Source organism: Eschrichtius robustus, chromosome 4, assembly GCF_028021215.1.
Source record: "Eschrichtius robustus isolate mEscRob2 chromosome 4, mEscRob2.pri, whole genome shotgun sequence".
NCBI lineage: Eukaryota > Metazoa > Chordata > Mammalia > Artiodactyla > Eschrichtiidae > Eschrichtius > Eschrichtius robustus.
Window position 1 is genome coordinate 11,189,153 of NC_090827.1, and position 20,299 is coordinate 11,209,451.

Genomic DNA, 20,299 nt, shown 5'->3' on the forward strand with positions numbered 1-20,299 from the left:
AGTAGAAGGAAAATGCTGAGGGGTTGTAGATCAGCTTACTCCATAATTATTGAAAGCTATAAAGAAACTGTCAAGACTCTCAACTAAGCCAGGTGGTCTGAATGGGTGGGAGTATGGACAGTAGTGCAAGGCAGACTTAGGTTGAGTTCCAGGTGCACCACTTAATTTGTACGAGACCTAATGTTAACTACCTAACCTCCCCAAACCTGACTTTCCTGATCTACAAAATTGAAGACATGGTAATAGCTTTTTCACAGGGCCTACACACATTGAATCTCAACATCCTTTGTTAGTATATCCATTTAACAATGCTTGATCAAGGGAGCTATCATGTCCTGTATTTTTATGTTATTGATCTATTTGTCCACTGGTCCCAACTTTGCTGACCTTTTTTGATTATATACTTAAGCCACTTTTAATGGATTCTAAACTCTTTGTATGAGACATGGGAGAATTAGGGCAAAAGAAAATTGACGGTAAAGGTAAAGTATATGGAGAATATATTATGAGCTGGCATACACCAAAAACCTGAGGACATAGCAGTGGACATAGCTACTAATAAAGAGAGGAGATATAATAACTGAGTTGTCAGCCCTAGCCTCCTAGATGTTCTTAATTTCCTTTTGTCACGTTTATGAAAAAAATGTTTTCCACAGTTGTCACCCCAAAGCAGGGTTGTCCCCATACCAAAATCCACATCGACCACTAATACTCATTCAAAAAGTACACCTTGCTTTTACACTCAATATATTTACATTTCAGAAGTCAGACTATGACCAGATTATTTAGAACGCACACACACACACACACACACACACACACAAACTTGAAAGAAGCATAGATTGCTTGATTCCTGGAAGTTGTTTGCCAATACAGGAGTGCACCAGATCACAAAGATCCTACCATCTGGGCAGGAGGCTAGTTAGAGGGTAAGGGAGGTGATGTCAGGTGTACAAAGTTAGCACTGGGGATGTATTTTCTATCTAGAAATGGTCCTACAAGCCACCAAAATTGGTTAAAAAATGTTTCCAACACACACACACAGAGTTAAACGCACTCCGTCTGCTTTATTGCCTGCTAAAGACATAAATATACAGGAGTGGAGATAAAGAAGGGGATGAATGGGAGAGTTCAGAACCCAGGGCAAATCTAAAAGGAAATGAGGCAGTGCAATAGGAGAAAGGACCAAGGGAAAATAAATTAGGTAAGCAACAGCACCATGCATCAGAAGTCTTCTCCACCACTAAACTGGCAAAATATCTCTAGAGGGCCATCAGTCAAATGATGTCAAAATGGTAACTGGTTCTGTATGTAATCCCCGTGTTGTTGAGGACCTTATGTGCAGGAACACAAGTTCCACTCCAGGCCACAGTCCCACTGCTTCCATTATCCTACAAAAGAACTGACTGCTGTAAATATTTGTTGGGAGGTGGCATCTGTTAAGGGAAAGGAAGCCAGGTTTCTTGCTGCCTTTGAGGTAAGAGATGTGTCAGGATGTGAATAGCCTGGGTGAGAAGGAAAAGAGGAGGAAGCCTCACAGTTTCCTCCCTGAGAGGTGGAAGAGAAAGGAAATAGCATCGGTGGTTTGGAGAGAAAAGATACAGTGCATTTTCAGCATTACCGCGGCCCCTTCGCAGAGCTTCAGACTCTCCCTCTCTTCCACTTTTGCCCTGCCAATGCACTTGGACTCGACGCACTCATGAGGATGGGCTGAGTGCAAAGCCAAGTCAGCACGACCGGATACGGCTTCCCCTAAAATGAAAACTCAGCAACGGGCCAGCACTGGGTGTGCGCGCGTTAACGCAAGAGTATGCGTGCGTGGTAACCCGCGGCCTCAGTTGGCCGGGCGCCGTGCTCTGAGCCATCCACGCCCCGCCCCAGTTTAACTCCTCCCCCTCCCCCCTCCCCCCAACCCCGCTCCTATAAAAGCTGCGCTCGCCGCCGCCCTCCTCAGTCAGGGAGCGCGGCCTAGCCGGGAGGTGGCTCTCTCGTCCCCCGCTCAGTCACACTCCGCGCACTCACACACTTGGAAGCGCCTCCCCACGTCCCTCCCCTGCCCTCCTCTTGCTCCGCTCTTCCCTCTCTCACCACGAACGGTCGCCGACCGACTGCCAGTCCGCCTCTCGCCCTCTCCCTGTCTCCACAACATGACTGCCTGGGAAGCGGTGGCTCAGGCAGAGCAGCTCTGCTGGCGCAGGCAGGAGGAGCAGGATTATTAAATAACGCAGCTCGACTCCGTGCAGCTGGGAGTGGAGAGAAGGAGCCCAACGGCCAAGGAGGGGAGGGAGGGCAGAGCAGGGGGACCGGGAAAGACAAGCCCCGCGCTCCGAAGACAGAAATCCCCGCGTGCCCGGGAGAAGCCTAACCAGCGCCGCGGAGCCCTCCAGGTAGTAACGCCGCCGGTGCCCCCGCGCCCGGAGGGTCGCGCTTCGCGTCGCCGCGGCACTGGCGCTGGCCTCCGGCGGACGCGCGAGGACCGCCCGGCGGCTGGCCGCGCCGTGCCCGGGCCGCCCCGGAGCAGCCCGCGCGCAGGCCAGGGGCGCCGGCCGTGGGCCCGGCGTGCGCGGCGCGGAGACCTGGCCTCGCGGGCGGGGTGGGAGGGAGGCGGACGGGCTCGCTTCGCCGCCGGCGCGCGACTCCTCGCGTGCTGCGTGGCCTTTTCCTCCGCGCTCTTGAGCGCTCGGCTCCCCGCGGCCGCCACTCCGGGGCGATGCGGAGCGCGGCCGGCCGAGAAGGCAAGAGTTGGCGCAGGCTGTTGGCCGCTCCCCTCCGTCGCCGCTCGCTTCCCGCAGGTAGGGGCGGCCGGTCAGCGCTGACGCCGGGGGCTGCGGGCGCCCGGGCGGGGGCGGCGGCGGGGGAGGGGGAAGAGGAGGGAGGGGGCGGGGAGCCGCAGTGCCCGAGCCTGGACGGCCTCTTGCCTCCACCCGCTCGTTCTCCGGCGCTGGCTTCCTGGGTTGGGGGCGAGACGCTCCCCAGCGGCGGCAGGAACAGCAGCGACTTAGCGTGACCAAATTGCTTTGTGGTGGCGTGTCGAGGGCTCCGGGGAGGGGTGTGTGTGTGTGTGTGTGTTTTCGCGCTCCTGACTAATCAAAGCGTTGGTTCCCCGGGAAAGGCAATCAGTCCCGATCTGAAACCGCAGGTGTCCCCGTGCCCCGCCTCCCCCCACCTTTTGGCATGTGTCCCAGGACTCGTACACGCAGTGCCATCAGGGGCAGGTGTCGAGATGGGGTGACGGAGGGATTTGTGAATGGTGTTGCTCTGCGCGTGCAGGCTGAGTCTTGCTGATGTAGAGGAGGAGGTATCCAGAGTGAGAAGAAAGGCTATTTATGGCAAAGAGTTGTGAAATTTCTGCGGGTTTCCTTCCGTGGTTCCTGAGCTGCTCTCTCGCCCTCTCTCCTCCTCTCTCTCTCTGTTCCTCTCTCCCATCTCTCCCCTTTTCTTTCTCAGAATTAGAAGCAATTCTGCTTTCCATTTCCCCTCCCCACCGTGGGACATTGAATAGGAGGTGAAGGAAGTCAGAAAATCACTTGTCATTTTACAGGTAGAAAAAAAATGCTTCTTAGAAGTTACTGACCTCTTGTCCTTTAATGGTTGCATGTACTTATTCTCCACTCCTCCTACCTCTTCAGGCCACCAATAACAACACCTACAGACAGAAAGTACCTACTTGGTTTCAGCAGCTTTCATGTCTAATATCTTTACAGTTGGATACCTTCCCAGTGATATGTAACACGTATCCTCCATTTCTACCCCTAAGAAAGGCTATTAAAAATAATGCCCACACATTTTACCATAAAGCTGGTTTTATTAAAAGCCTTGGGGAAGAAAGAGAAGCAGACACCTAGGTGAGTTTATATCGAGTATTACTGATGAGAATTAGAACTAGCTATTAAGAAAAGACCTAAAATACTATTAATCTATTAATCTAGTCTACAACATAATTAATTTGTTTCGGTTTCTTTTTCTCTTTGCTTTATGACAGGCAAAAATTCCAAAGACATGACTTGAAGCTTGGAGATGCCTTAGGACAGTGTCTGCCAACTATGCTTTAGCAACTTTATGTTTGTTCTTAAAAGTAGCAACCTGTGTTTTCATAGAACCGATGACAGGGTTGTGACGGAGATAGTAGGACAGTGTCCTTATTATTTTAAATTGGGATATTTTTAAGCCCTGCCAAGTACAATGTTTTTAAAGCATTGAAATTCCATATTGCAACCACCGGTTCAGTAATTTCACGGAGAAGAAAGAGAAGTAGACTGACCAACTTATTGTCAGAGTGATTTGTCTTCATTTGGTATTAATTAAGGAGCTCCTTATTTTGATCAAAACATGCCAACTGTTGTTGTTTTTTTCCAGTGCGAAAGTAGCTTTCCTTAACAGTCCTGTTTATTTGGAAGACAAAGCAGTGTTAAGGATTTGTTATTTTGATTTGGTTAGATTCATGTTGGTTTAAAATACGTTTTTAGCATTGGAGCATGTGCAGTTTTTATATGTCACATTAAAACTTGAACTGAGCGCCGCACTCTGAGGGCTGTTACCTTCACTTTCCTGAATCATTGGAATGTAGAAATAATGGGGAATTTTAAAATGTGCTTGATGAATTATTTTATTGCAGTCATTAAAAGTCACATTTATGAATACTTCTTTGACACCATCAGAGAATCAGCAACTGTTTATTATTTTAATGATGAATTTTTTACTGTAGAATGTTAATTTATATCAAACTTGTGAAGTAGAAAATGAAAAAAATATTATATTTTATAGATATTGAACTTCTTATTGCATTTTATCACATAGTGTTCATAGTAAAGGGCCTGTCATGTGCAAGATACTATCTAGGTACTGTGGAGGAACATAAGACTTACTTGCTTCCTGCCCTTCAGGAGCTTACTCTCCAGTTGGGGGCAAATCTGATCCGCATGGTTGAACAGAGTTAACAACCCTTGGCAATAAGAGATTGCATGTCTAATGAAGACTGCAGGAGTTCAGAGCATGACAATAACGTTTCATACTGGATTTTGTCTGAAAAGACTTCCGGGGTAGGTAAGACTTGCTTGGTTTTGATCTTAAAGGATAAATAGGATTAGTGGCTTGTGGATGAGAATATAAGGTATAAGATGTAAGTCTTCTGGGATTGTAGAAAAGAACAAAAGATATAAGAAAGATAAGTTTGTTTTGAAATAGATTTTGGTATTGCAAAGTGGTTGAATTTGTTGTGCAAAGTGCAGGTGAGTCTGTTTTTGATGAACAACATTCTGTACGCTGCATTCTTGGAATTGTCAATATTTCTGTACCTCAGAAGACAAATTTTTGATTTTATCTTGCCTTTCAATGAAAAATGTGCTTTATATGCATTTATAGAGAATAATTACTCTAAATATTTAAATATACCGCATCACACTAAAGTATTGCCTTTCGTATTAATAACAAGGTGGCATGTACATGAAGTGAGGTGTTTGAGTTACATCCTTAGCCAGGCCTCCTTAGATTTGCTCTAAAGGAAAGAGTATGAGATATGTAAAAGAACAACTGTATTCATAGTGAGCAGTCATTGAATGCTTAATATTTTATTCATATAAAATGTGTAACTCATTAATATATTTTCTATAATATTTTTATTTTAAAGTTATTAGAATGCATCTGCATAATAGTTAATCTGTCCTTACATTATTTTCCATGAATATATAGCTATGATGTAGGGCCTATGGGGAACAATTTTAGAATTGCAGTGACAGTTTTAAAGATGTTTTAGTTGTCTTCTGGTAAATAGATTGTATTACTAATAAGAGCATGCTCTGTCTCTGAGCATTTTGAACTTAGTTATTTGCTCTTTGTATATATATTTGTTTATATCTATAAAAACAAACACAAAACTGTTTAAAATGCATTTACCCATTTTAAGACCACAAGGGGAAAGATCTGAATTGACATTGAGCCTGTCTATTCAATATGACACCTGAGAAATATGGTGACAATAAGGAAATAGTACAAATATTAGATATCACTTTCAATAAATAACAGAGTAGAATTACTTTCAGATTAGTTGAATTAAAAGATTTGCATATATATTTTGTCAACAGTGAATAGGTAAGAGTTATTACAGAAGTGAAAATCCTATTAAGTCACCTATTTCATATTCATGCAGGAATGGGATGATTTCCAATGTAGTCAAAGTACAGACCAGTATATCTGTTAATTGGTCTCTTTTGAGTTTGGTTTTGGACTATATGTCACAGGTGTATCACTTTGATAATCTCTCCTACTGTATGACTGACAGCTTCTGCACGATTTCCCTACTGGATAGTGACAAAATCTATTTGCTTTATATTGAGGACGTATGCTTTTATCAGCAATATTATCTTCACTATGCGAGAGTGTCAGTTAACAATAAAACATGAAGTCTGCGGTGGGAGAAGCAGTGAGAAAAGATGAGGAGATTGATGAAAGACACTAACAAAAGAAGCATACTTCAATATGTAGCTTAAACTAAATATAAGAATGTAAAGCTGACCAGTCTAAGCTGCAGTTGATACAGTACCAGCATATTGCTATCAATTCTCATTTTAAAATGACTGTATTTCATTTTAAGCTGTTTTCATATGTGGGCTAAACAAAATGGCAAAAAAAAAAAAAAAAGATGGTGGTTGAAAATGTTTACTAGGGTCTGTGGTATTACAATTAAAAAAAAACCCATTTCTGCTTAGGTCTTTGACAGATAAAGTTTGTTGTTTGGCCAAATTTCTGGCCCTATATTTAGATTAACTTAAAGTGTACTTTTTCATTTTGCATTATTTACACTGTACTAACAATTTTGAAATTTTAATTAAACTTATTAATATATTTGAACACTGTAACTGTGTTCTGATACTAAATAAAATCTAAACGTCATTTATAAGGAAACATTTTATTACCTAATGGCAAATACTTAACCTAGAGCAGTAGTTCTCAAAATGTGGTTCCCTGAGCCGTAGCACCAGTGAACTCGTTAAAATGCAATTCCACTGAATGATTGAATCAGAAACTCTGCGGTGGGGTCCCCTAGGTGATTCTCACACACTCTAAAGTTTGAGAACCACTGACCTAGAATATTTTATACTGAAACTTGAAGACTCTGTTTTCTACCTATTTTGTATCTAAATACTTTCCTCAATTGGTAGAGATAACTAAGCTTTAACTATTTAGACCTAGAAAATATCACATTCTCCATCAGAAGAATTACATCTTAATTAAAAAACAAAAACAAAAATGACTTTCTAATTCCTGTGCACATATTTGTTGTTGATTGGGGAAGCAATACATAAGTGTGGAATTTAACTGCACAGCAATGACCTCAGACTGACCTTATTGGTAGTCATTTATAAGGCAAAAAATATGCACAGTGTACAGAGGTTGACCATTTTTTGTTTAGTTTTGTTGACTCGTGATATTTTTCGTCCTGGCATTTATAATCATCTTCTCTGTGTAAGACTACAGTTATTTTAGCTGCTCAACAATAGCTTCACCAGTGTGGAATGTTCTCTCACATGTTCTTACTGCTAAAATAAATTTTAGACCACATCTGTACATCCTTCAAGATTAAAGATAATGTGTTCAAATCCTGTATCTCTCTTAGTATCCTTCTCCCTCACTTCGTCCTCCCTCCGCCCCCACTCCCCCCACCCCTGCCTTTCAGATATGAGCTCAATCATCCCTTCCCTAAGGAAACCTTCCTTGGCCTCCTTTGCTACATTAGTTGCCCTGTTATATATTGTTTTAGTTCCATGTTCTTCTACCTTATGGTACTCATTGCAGTTTAATTTTATGTGTATTTGTGTGATTGGTTCAGAATTATGAGGACTTAACGGTGGCCAACACATAAATAAATATTGGTTGAATAACTGTCTGCCTTCATTCTAAGGGTATTTTATGTTTTTCCAAAGACTGACGCTTTAAAAAATATTTTAAAATAAAGGGAGTCCTAGAATATATGTAAACACGGGCGTTGTTTTCCTTTATTTTTTGCAAATGATGAGATGTTTATTAACAGCAGCAGCAATGGCTATAATGTGCTGAACATGTCTTCCATGTTAAGCACTTTATATATGTTATGCCATGCAATTCTCCTAACATTATAAAGTTTTGTGCGTATTTTAGAGATGGGGAAACCGACACTCTGTTCTGTGCTCTGCCAAAGCTACCAACACCAAACATTGTTTTGTTTTTTTTTTTACAATGATGAAGAAATTATGAAACCAGTGGACAGAAAACGTGAAGGAGTGTATTTTCTTCTTATTCCTGATTTGACTCAGGGCCCAGCAATATCTGTGCGTTACTCACGGTGTTGCCACTATCTTCAGCAGTGCTGTTGTTGCTTCTTGGGTGATTGGAAGAAGTGATGGAGGACTTGTAAGGGTGATCCTCCCGTCTTCTTATTGCTCTTTTCAGTACTGATATTTTTTACCGTCAGTGCCACTCAATCACAATTCTTTTACCCCAGCTGGTCAGAATCTCCCAACTTATTAGTGGAAATTTAAGATGTAACCAAGTATAATTTTAAGAATGAGTGCCTTTATGCAGAGAATATTAACATATTAGATATTCTTCATATTTGGAGATATGCAGCTTATCTTCTGGAAAAGTTCACACAGAGCTTTGAGAACCTTGCTCAAGCAACGTTGACCTTAGGTGCGGTCTATTAATTCAACTGTCTCCCATGAGAAAAAAAAATTATATGATCTTATCAGTTTAGTTTCTTTTGGCTTTTAATCTTCAACTTATTTATTTAAATGTGGGTTTAGTCAATGTTCAAATGTTTGAAGCAAAGGGCATATTTTTTTTTTTAATTTTATTTATTTATTTATGGCTGTGTTGGGTCTTCGTTTCTGTGCGAGGGCTTTCTCCAGTTGTGGCAAGTGGGGGCCACTCTTCATCGCGGTGCGCGGGCCTCTCACTATCGCGGCCTCTCTTGCTGCGGAGCACAGGCTCCAGACGCGCAGGCTCAGTAATCGTGGCTCGCAGGCCCAGTTGCTCCGCGGCATGTGGGATCCTCCCGGACCAGGGCTCGAACCCGTGTTCCCTGCATTGGCAGGCAGACTCTCAACCACTGCGCCACCAGGGAAGCCCCGCAAAGGGCATATTTAAAAATATTTAAATATTCTAATTCTGTAGAAGTCCATGGACAGTTAAATGTGGTTATTCTGAAGCCCTCTGCTAGACTAATGGACAAAGTTATATATTTCATAAGGTGTTTAAATCAGTCAATAACATGAATAAAAGTAGATGCTTAATATCAAAAGGAAAAAAATTGGTGTTTCACTGAGTGTGTCTCTTAGGTGAGAGATTTTGTAGATTTTGTCAGAATCTGTTCTCTGTTGCTGGAATCGTTTAATCATTAACTGGAACCTTAGCCATGCCCCTGATTTAGGACCAATCCTTCTGTGTAGCGGGAAGATTGACTGGCTTCTCGCCCAACACTTTGGGACTTAACATCAAGCCACCCTTGCTGTCCAGCTCTAATGTTATAATGTATTTATAGTAATGCCTCTTTCTTGTAACCGAAACTGATTTCTCACCTAATGTTTTCCCCTGCATCTGGATAACTTACTCGATATCACCGTTTCTCATCGCATTTGAGCAAGGCCTTTCTTTTCTTTTGACAGAGCCTTCTTATTTCTTTAAGGACTTGGATCATGCCTCTGAGACCACCTCACTTCCTGAGCCCTTTCATCTGCCAGCAGATTCCCCCCCGGCTGCCCCTAGTAATTACTTCCCTGGCTCTCATTTCCAGCTCTTAGAGGTGTGCTTCATTTCCAGGGCTCACTCTTGGACCTCCATGATGCCACACACTTATGGCATATTGCCCCACCCCCAGATACACAGGTTGGTTGGACTTTTTGGAAGGACTTACAGCTGGGGTTGTATAGTGCTTTTCAGACTACAAGGCAAGTCTAATTCCAGGTTCTGACCATCACCAGACTGCCTCATTTTGCTACATGTTACCTTCCCTTATCTGGCTGTGCCCCACTACAGAGCTACCTCATTCATCATCATTGACAGCAAACATTTTGTAAATGCTTATTATGAATAAGTCAGTCTGTTTCAAGAAGACTGTACCTCCTATGATTCCTTAACAGCTTAATCCACCTAAGTGGAATACAGATTCTTCCATGTCTTGTTTGATTCTTTAGTGTTTGCCTGTTTCTCTTATTCTAAGTCAGTTGTTTATTTCAAGATGATCTGGCTCTTCTCCATTCTCTTGTGTAACCTTATTCGAATATGATATGTTTGGAATGTCAAGCAGCTGAAGAAACATACTTCAGACTCTGTGATGCCTTCTCTGATTTTCCCCATTTGTTAATGCAACCTAGAGGTATTCCTTTGTTCAGGACGTGTTTAAGCCAGGTGTACTAGCTTAATTCAACTTTTCTGGGAGTCTTAGTGATACACCTTCCTCATCAACCAAATTCAGACTGGCATGTCATATTTCTTACGTATCTGTTCACTGCAGTGAACTCTTTCCTGGAGAGTTAAATACTGTGATTCTGTTAGCGAGTTGTTATTGTTGTGTGTTTGGCTTTTTTGGTTTTTGTTTGGTTTTGGCAGTAGCAGCAAATGATACATCATAAACCGATGTAAGGTTTACAGATAAAATCAAAACAAATGTAAAAACATGACAGAAATAAATGCAGTTGTAGGCTTTGACATTCTAGGTAATTCTTCCTCAAGTATTTTTGTTTGTTTGATTGTTTTTTGTTATTTATAGGTATACAGATGACCAGAACATTAAGTCATTAAGTCAGAATATATGAAATGTGTTTAGTGAGTACTCTTTTCTAACACACAGTATTCTTTAGGACATCCAGAAAAAGCTTGAAAGGGAAAAGACATCAGATGAGAAGGTTAAGAAAAGGAAAAACATACCTCTAAACCATACCTCTAAATAAAACTCAAATTCAGTATTAGAAATGCAGACTAAGAGTAACTTATTTCTGGTAAAGTTCCAAAATATCTTACTGATAACAAAACCAATGGGTCTGTACACCAGGATTCCTAAATTTTCAAAGGAATGTTACCTACTGGGCAGATAGCTCAAGAATAGTTATTTGACTTTGTTTTCAATTTTTAATACTATATTCATGTGCAAACAGACCCAAGAAAACTAAACGTATTCACTAATAAGTGAGTTACTTAAAAGTTAGAATGTACCTCTTATAGCAGTAATTTTAAACATAAAGTATGGATTTCTAAACAGGGCCATCAAAAAATCATTACAGATTTGTACACAGCAAACATATAAACTTATAGCAACATTATGGTTAAAATTAACTTTGAGGGTTAGTTCCTAAAGTGTACCTCAAGATGTAAATATGGTGGTATTGGGAGATATCTTCTTCAACAACACCAGTCAACCTTTTGAAAGAATGAAGGGCCCTGCAGTGGGAGGGTCTAAACTGATCAGAGGGAGAGTGTAACATGAAGCATCCCAGGGGGAAATCGTGACGGTGCCAGGTCCAAGTGCTGCGCAAAACACTGAAGGGATAAAGACACTATAGCATTAACTATCTAGTGAAGAGCAGGAAGGAATTGCCTCCCAGGATATTTCTGAGGAGCATCAGGTTCATTGGATGATGACACACAAAACGTAGTCCCAGAAGTCTAATGCAGGAAATGATTGGATGATATATTTTAAAAGCCAAAGAGTTTGAATTTGAATATAGGAAAGATTGGTGAATTTGAACTTCTGGAGCTCCTTCAGCCCCCCTTCCAATCTGCTAGACCTCAGTCTCTCCAGTCACCTATGAGGCAAGGGAGCTATCCAGGGTACTAGACTCTTGCCAAAATCCTCTCTTGCAAAACTGTGCAAAATACTTTGTTGTTTTTGTTTTTGCTAATCATAGAGCCTGACATCGCAGATGCTGCGTCATTCACTTGGAATGACTAACCTTCCATCATTTAGCTTATTCCAGTGGGTCCTTCAAGGCTCAATTCAAATGTAAAATTCTAGGGTGCTTACCTCAACCCCATGTAAGAAAGCTATTCTGAGTTTCAGTAACAGCCTGTGTATATATCATTATCAAATCTCCATTTAAAGTATAATTCACTGCTTGCTTGTGCTTCATGCCCACTGGATTGTGAACTTAATGAGGGCAGGTGTTTTGTGCTTTATTCTCTTTTTCAAGCAGCTCATCTAACTCTGTGCTGTGAAGATGCTCAGTAATTGATAAATGAATGAATACTGCTTAAGAGTGACTTGAATACTGTACATCTTATGTGAACTCTTCCCAGTGCTAATCACATCGAGGCTCACTTTGAATACTGCCCTCCATGGCTTTTTCATGGACTGAAAATGTGTTCTTAACTTGGAACCAAGTAACCTATAATGGCCACAAGTCTTGAAAAAAGTGAAAGGAATGGAGGAACTATGGCATACATACCATGGGCGCTAGGGGAAAGCAAGGTTTAAGGAAAGTAGTAGCATAGGCTGATGTGGAGATTGGGGGCCAAAGGACTGTCTGGCTTGTCATGTCCTCAAACAAGCATCCTGAACATCCACCCCATATTCATTTTCTAAGGCTTCTGGAACGTGGGATCTCCTCTCAGTTCCTATAGCCCAGATACACATTTTGAAATGTTTGCAAATCTTAGGCCATGTGAGGCTGGTAGGATTCTTTGAGAAAACAAATATTACTAGTACCTGTGTATATATTGATTAATGAAACATACGGTTTCTGTCCTCCTGAAGCTTACAGTCTAGTTCCCAATTGAAAGTGCCCACATTATCCATGGTACTTGGTGAGAACGGAACTTGGTAGACTTTTCTCTGTCTTCTTATAGCCACATTAGTGACTTCCTGGACTGCCATAAAAGTAAGTATGCTTGTTTGCAGTACTCCACCCTCACACATGTCATTGCTCTGAATGTTCAGTGTGGCAATAAGTGACAATGTCATCATAGAAAAACTCTTTTGTTTACATGGAAGTCATCCTGTCACTGGTGTGGTATTGACTTACTGATCACTTTTACATGATGTAGGTAAATTGTGTACCTGTCTATATCTTCCCTTATCGGGACAGTGCAAGAATAGTTTAGGTACCACAATTTTCCTTTTGGTCAGAAATTCTCTGTATTTCAAGTGCATGAACCATAGAAAATGGTTGTGGGGCCTTTTCATGGGGGATATTTTCACTTTATAATTCTGCTTTTCACGTTTTTGAAGTATAACTACTATCTATCCTGTACATCATGCTGTTTCTCTTTCCTGTTTTGATTTTTTTCTTTTACCTATTGCCAGCAGGAATGTTTCAATTATGAAGCATAAAAAGAAAAGCTATAGTTTTTAGTGATTTTTACCCCTTGGGAAAGCTAGTTATATAACTCAGAGAAAAATATGGAGTCAGAATAACTTAGATGTAAAAGAAAGAATTTTAAAAAGTGCTAAAATATGAATAAAGCAAAAGTTTTCTATAACCATCTTAAATAAACTCATAGTTTGGAAAACTGATAATTCTTTTACTAAGTATTTAGAATTATGCCAAATAATATCATCATTAATTTTAGAGATTAAAAATTGCTAGTCATTTTCTTTTTTTTTTTGAATTTTTGAATTTTATTTTATTTATTTTTTTTATACAGCAGGTTCTTATAAGTTATCCATTTTATACATATTAGTGTATATATGTCAATCCCAATCTCCCAATTGCTAGTCATTTTCTAATAATACTAGAGATGAAAGACTCCTATAAAAACTGTGGTTTGGTTGCAGCTATTTGCCTACTCACTCTTACTATTTACCTTCAGAGCTCGCTAAAAAGTGCTTATGGACAAGAGTGCCAGATCCTGCTGTTCTTCAGCATATCGGACCAGGTGAAGAAATTGAAGCACAGAGAAGTTAAGTAACTTGACCAATATAGAAATCTATTAAATGAAGAACCAGGATTCAAACCAGAGGGCAGACAGCAGAAGCAAGAAGAACTACAATCCTGGAGCCTGTGGAACAAAAACCACATTCACAGAAAGATAGACAAGATGAAAAGGCAGAGGACTATGTACCAGATGAAGGAACAAGATAAAACCCCAGAAAAACAACTAAATGAAATGGAGATAGGCCATCTTCCAGAAAAAGAATTCATAATAATGATAATGAAGATGATCCAGGACCTCGGAAAAAGAATGGAGGCAAAGATCGAGAAGATGCAAGAAATGTTTAACAAAGATCTAGAAGAATTAAGGAATAAACAAACAGAGATGAACAATAGAGTAACTGAAATAAAAACTACACTAGAAGGAGTCAATAGCAGAATAAATGAGGCAGAAGAATGGATAAGTGACGTGGAAGACAGAATGGTGGAATTCACTGCTGCAGAACAGAATAAAGAAAAAAGAATGAAAAGAAATGAAGACAGCCTAAGAGACCTCTGGGACAACATTAAATGCAACAACATTCGCATTATAGGGGTCCCAGAAGGAGGAGAGAGAAAGGACCCGAGAAAATATTTGAAGAGATTATAGTCAAAAACTTCCCTAACATGGGAAAGGAAATAGCCACCCAAATCCAGGAAGTGCAGAGAGTCCCATACAGGATAAACCCAAGGAGAAACACACAGAGACACATAGTAATCAAATTGGCAAATATTAAAGACAAAGAAAAATTATTGAAAGCTGCAAGGGAAAAATGACAACATACAAGGGAACTCCTATAAGGTTAACAGCTGATTTCTCAGCAGAAACTGTACAAGCCAGAAGGGAGTGGCATGATATACTTAAAGAGATGAAAGGGAAGAAACTACAACCAAGATTACTCTACCCAGCAAGGATCTCATTCAGATTTGATGGAGAAATCAAAAGCTTTACAGACAAGCAAAAGCTAAGAGAATTCAGCACCACCAAACCAGCTCTACAACAAACGCTAAAAGAACTTCTCTAAGTGGGAAACACAAGAAAAGAAAAGGACCGACAAAAACCCAAAACAATTAAGAAAATGGTCATAGGAACATACATATCAATAATTACCTTAAACGTGAATGAATTAAATGCTCCAACCCAAAGACACAGGCTTGCTGAATGGATACAAAAACAAGACCCATCTATATGCTGTCTACAAGAGACCCACTTCAGACCTAGGGACACATACAGATTGAAAGTGAGGGGATGGAAAAAGATATTCCATGCAAATGGAAATCAAAAGAAAGCTGGAGTAGCAATACTCATATCAGATAAAATAGACCTTAAAATAAAGACTATTACAAGAGATAAAGAAGGACACTACATAATGATCAAGGGATCAATCCAAGAAGAAGATATAACAATTATAAATATATATGCACCCAACATAGGAGCACCTCAATACATAAGGCAAATGCTAACAACCATGAAGGCGGAAATCGGCAGTAACACAATCATAGTGGGGGACTTTAACATCTCACGTACACCAATGGACAGATCATCCAAACAGAAAATTAATAAGGAAACACAAGCTTTAAATGACACAATAGACCAGATAGATGTAATTGATATTTATAGGACATTCCATCCAAAAACAGATTCCACTTTCTTCTCAAGTGCGCACGGAACATTCTCCAGGATAGATCACATCTTGGGTCACAAATCAAGCCTCAGTACATTTAAGAAAATTGAAATCATATCAAGTATCTTTTCTGACTACAGTGCTATGAGATTAGAAACCAATTACAGGGAAAAAAATGTAAAAAACACAAACACATGGAGGCTAAACAATATTACTAAATAACCAGGAGATCACTGAAGAAATCAAAGAGGAAATGAAAAAATACCTAGAGACAAATGACAATGAAAACAAAACGATCCAAAACCTATGGGATGCAGCAAAAGCAGTTCTAAGAGGGAAGTTTATAGCTATACAAGCTGACCTCAAGAAACAAGAAAAATCTCAAATAGACAATCTAATCTTACACCTAAAGGAACTAGAGAAAGAAGAACAAACAAAACCCAAAGTTAGCAGAAGGAAAGAAATCATAAAGATCAGAGCAGAAATAAAAAGAAAGAAAACAGTAGCAAAGATCAATAAAACTAAAAGCTGGTTCTTTGAGAAGATAAACAAAATTGATAAACCATTAGCCAGACTCATCAAGAAAAAGAGGGAGAGGACCCAAATCAGTAAAGTTAGAAATGAAAAAGGAGAAGTTACAACAGACACTGCAGAAATACAAAGCATCTTAAGAGACTACTACAAGCAACTCCATGCCAATAAAATGGACAACCTGGAAGAAATGGACAAATTCTTAGAAAGGTATAACCTTCCAAGACTGAACCAGGAAGAAATAGAAAATATGAACAGACCAATCACAAGTAATGAAATTGAAACTGTGATTAAAAATCTTCCAACAAACAAAAGTGTAGGACCAGATGGCTTCACAGGTGAATTCTATCAAACATTTAGAGAAGAGCTAACACCCATCCTTCTCAAACTCTTCCAAAAAATTGCTGAGGAAGGAAAACTCCCAGACTCATTCTATGAGGCCACCATCACCCTGATACCAAGACCAGACAAAGATACTACAAAAACAGAAATTACAGACCAATATCACTGATGAATATAGACGCAAAAATCCTCAACAAAATACTAGCAAACAGAATCCAACAGCACATTAAAAGGATCATACACCATGATCAAGTGGGATTTCTCCCAGAGATGCAAGGATTCTTCAATATACGCAAATCAATCAATGTGATACACTATGTTAACAAATTGAAGAATAAAAACCATATGATCATCTCAATAGATGCAGAAAAAGCTTTTGACAAAATTCTACACCCATTTATGATAAAAACTCTCCAGAAAGTGAGCATAGAGGGAACCTACCTCAACATAATAAAGGCCATATATGGCAAACCCACAGCAAACATCATTCTCAGTGGTGAAAAACTGAAAGCATTTCCTCTAAGATCAGGAACAAGACAAGGATGTCCACTCTCACCACTATTATTCAACATAGTTTTGGAAGTCCTAGCCACGGCAATCAGAGAAGAAAAAGAAATAAAAGGAATACAAATTGGAAAAGAAGAAGTAAAACTGTCACTGTTTGCAGATGACGTGATCCTATACATAGAGAATCCTAAAAATGCCACCAGAAAACTACAAGAGCTAATTAATGAATTTAGTAAAGTTGCAGGATACAAAATTAATGCACAGAAATCTCTTGCATTCCTATACACTAATGATGAAAAATCTGAAAGAGAAATTAAGGAAATGCTCCCATTTACCATTGCAACAAAAAGAATAAAATACCCAGGAATAAACCTACCTAGGGAGACAAAAGACCTGTATGCAGAAAAGTATAAGACACTGATGAAAGAAATTGAACATGATACCAACAGATGGTGAGATATACCATGTTCTTGAATTGGAAGAACCAATATTGTGAAAATGACCATACTACCCAAAGCAATCTACAGATTCAATGCAATCCCTATCAAATTACCAATGGCATTTTTTACAGAACTAGAACAAAAAATCTTAAAACTTGTATGGAGACACAAAAGACCCTGAATAGCCAAAGCAGTCTTGAGGGAAAAAAATGGAGCTGGAGGAATCAGACTCCCTGACCAGACTACACTACAAAGCTACAGTAATGAAGACAGTATGGTACTGGCACGAAAACAGAAATATAGATCAATGGAACAGGATAGAAAGCCCAGAGATAAACCCACGCACCTATGGTCAACTAATCTATGACAAAGGAGGCAAGGATATACAATGGAGAAAAGACAGTCTCTTCAGTAAGTGGTGCTGGGAAAACTGTACAGCTACATGTAAAAGAATGAAATTAGAACACTCCCTAACACCATACCCAAAAATAAACTAAAAAGGATTAGAGACCTAAATGTAAGACCGGGCACTGTAAAACTCTTAGAGGAAAACATAGGAAGAACACTCTTTGACATAAAGCACAGCAAGATATTTTTTCATCCACCTTCTACAGTAATGGAAATAAAAACAAAAATAAACAAATGGGACCCAATGAAACTTCAAAGCTTTTGCACAGCAAAGGAAACCATAAACAACACGAAAAGAGAAAATATTTGCAAATGAATCATTGGACAAAGGCTTAATCTCCAAAATATATAAACAGCTCATGCAGCTCAGTATTAAAAAAACAAACAACCCAATCCAAAAATGGGCAGAAGACCTAAATAGACATTTCTCCAAAGAAGACATACAGATGGCCAAGAGGCACACGAAATCTGCTCAACATCATTAATTATTAGAGAAATGCAAATCAAAACTACAATGAGGTATATCACCTCACACCAGTTAGAATGGGCATCATCAGAAAATCTACAAACAACAAATGCTGGAGAGGGTGTGGAGAAAATGGAACCCTCTTGCACTGTTGGTGGGAATGTACATTGACACAGCCACTCTGGAGAGCAGTATGGAAGTTCCTTAAAGAACTAAAAATAGAATTACCATATGATCCAGCAATCCCACTACTGGGCATATACCCAGCGAAAACCATAATTCAAAAAGACACATGCACCCCAATGTTCATTGCAGCACTATTTACAATGGCCAGGTCATGGAAGCAACCTAAATGCCCAGTGACAGACGAATGGATAAAGAAGATGTGGTACATATATAGAATGGAATATTACTCAGCCATAAAAAGGAACGAACTTGGGTCAGTTGTAGAGACGTGGATGGATCTAGAGACTGTCATACAGAGTGAAGTAAGTCAGAAAGGGAAAAACAAATATCGTATATTAACGCATGTATGTGGAACCTAGAAAAATGGTACAGATGAACCGGTTTGCAGGGCAGAAGTTGAGACACAGATGTAGAGAACAAACGTATGGACACCAAGGGGGGAAAGTGGCAGGGGGTGGTGGTGGTGGTGTGATGAATTGGGCGATTGGGATTGACATGTATACACGGATGTGTATAAAATGGATGACTAATATGAAAAAATAAAAATAAAAAATAAACCAAAAAAACCCAAACTATGGTTTAATCTATCTAAAAGAAAAGTTGCCTTAAAACTCTCAAGAGTACATATGATGTGTGCTCACAGTTTAGGTGTTTTATAATGTAACTGTTAGGAGAAAGAGGTGAATTTTAGGAATCATGTGAATCATTTGTGTTGTGTAAGCATAGCCCTAGGACTCCTCATCTCTCAGTCAAACCTTGGACTCCTTAGGGACCAAAAGTGATGATTGCCTCTGGTTTAGACTATGGTCATGAAAAGATGAGGGCCAGCTGTGATTACATTCTTCTTTTCTTCTTCAGCATAATAAAGTAATGCAGTTTACACCCACAAACCAAAACCGGTTTAAGTGCCTGTACCAATATCACTGAATTAACATTTTTTGACATTGTTTGACATTAAGTCAAAACTTGGATCAATCTTTGTTAAATATGTATATGTACAAACATACACATGTATATAGTAATGTGGTTTCTTATAATGGGATTTGTCTTACAAAATTTTTTCCTAATAATGCAGGTGTTTTTTAGTCTTTTTTTTTTTTTTTTTTTGAGGGGAACACGTGAATCAGTTAGTGCTCTTCAGAAAAACAGAACCTATTGTGTATATATCCATATCACCCGTCTACAAGAAGATTCATTTTAAGGAATTAGTTTGTGTGATTGTGGCGGCTGGCAAATCTGAAATCTGTAGGGCAGGCTGGAAACTCAGGCAGGATTTCTGTGTTACAGTGTGAGGCGGAATTCCTTCATCTCCAGGAAATTACAGTTTTTGCTTTTAGGCCTTCAACTGATTCAGTGAGACCCCCCCCACGTTATTGAAGGTGATCTGCTTTACTTAATGTCAGAAGATTATAGACATTAATCATGTTTACAAAATACTTTTCGCAGTAACATCTAGATTAGTGTCTGACCAAACAGTTGGGCACCATAGCTAAGCCAAAATTTCACATTCCATTTAACCATCACAGAGGGTGAGGGATAATATGCTAACAAGCCCTTTCTAGTATACGTGGTAAGTTTGTGTATACAGTTTTTTCCTTTGGCCAGATATACTTTAGCGTTGGTCATTTATTCATATTTGTAGGCATAGGTCGTCATTCATCTGTTCCTTATACGTTTTGTAATCATTTATTAAGCATGCACTGTTTACAAGAGACAATACTAGGCAACCGAATAACTTCAAAAAGTGAATGACAGAGGCTAAATCTTCTAAGTGTTTTAATTCTAGTGGAAGAGCCATAAGGATAATAGATGAACTGTATGATAAGTAAATCTGCAGAGTAGAAATGTGTGTTCTTCAATCATGTCAATTAAATGTCATTTCCCCCATGAGCAATCAAAAAATAATTCATGGCAATG

At 39.7% G+C, this 20,299-nt stretch overlaps 1 protein-coding gene across 4 annotated transcripts in view; it reads left to right on the forward strand.

The window, feature by feature from the left end:
- The first annotated feature begins 1,965 nt into the window (after positions 1-1,965).
- Positions 1,966-20,299, forward strand: part of CCSER1 (coiled-coil serine rich protein 1) — a 1,308,992-nt gene continuing 1,290,658 nt past the window's right edge. For all 4 annotated transcript variants that reach the window (XM_068542049.1, XM_068542050.1, XM_068542051.1 and 1 more), the window contains exon 1: positions 1,966-2,387. The gene's annotated coding sequence lies outside the window, so the exon portion shown is untranslated. The remainder of the gene's footprint in view (positions 2,388-20,299) is intronic.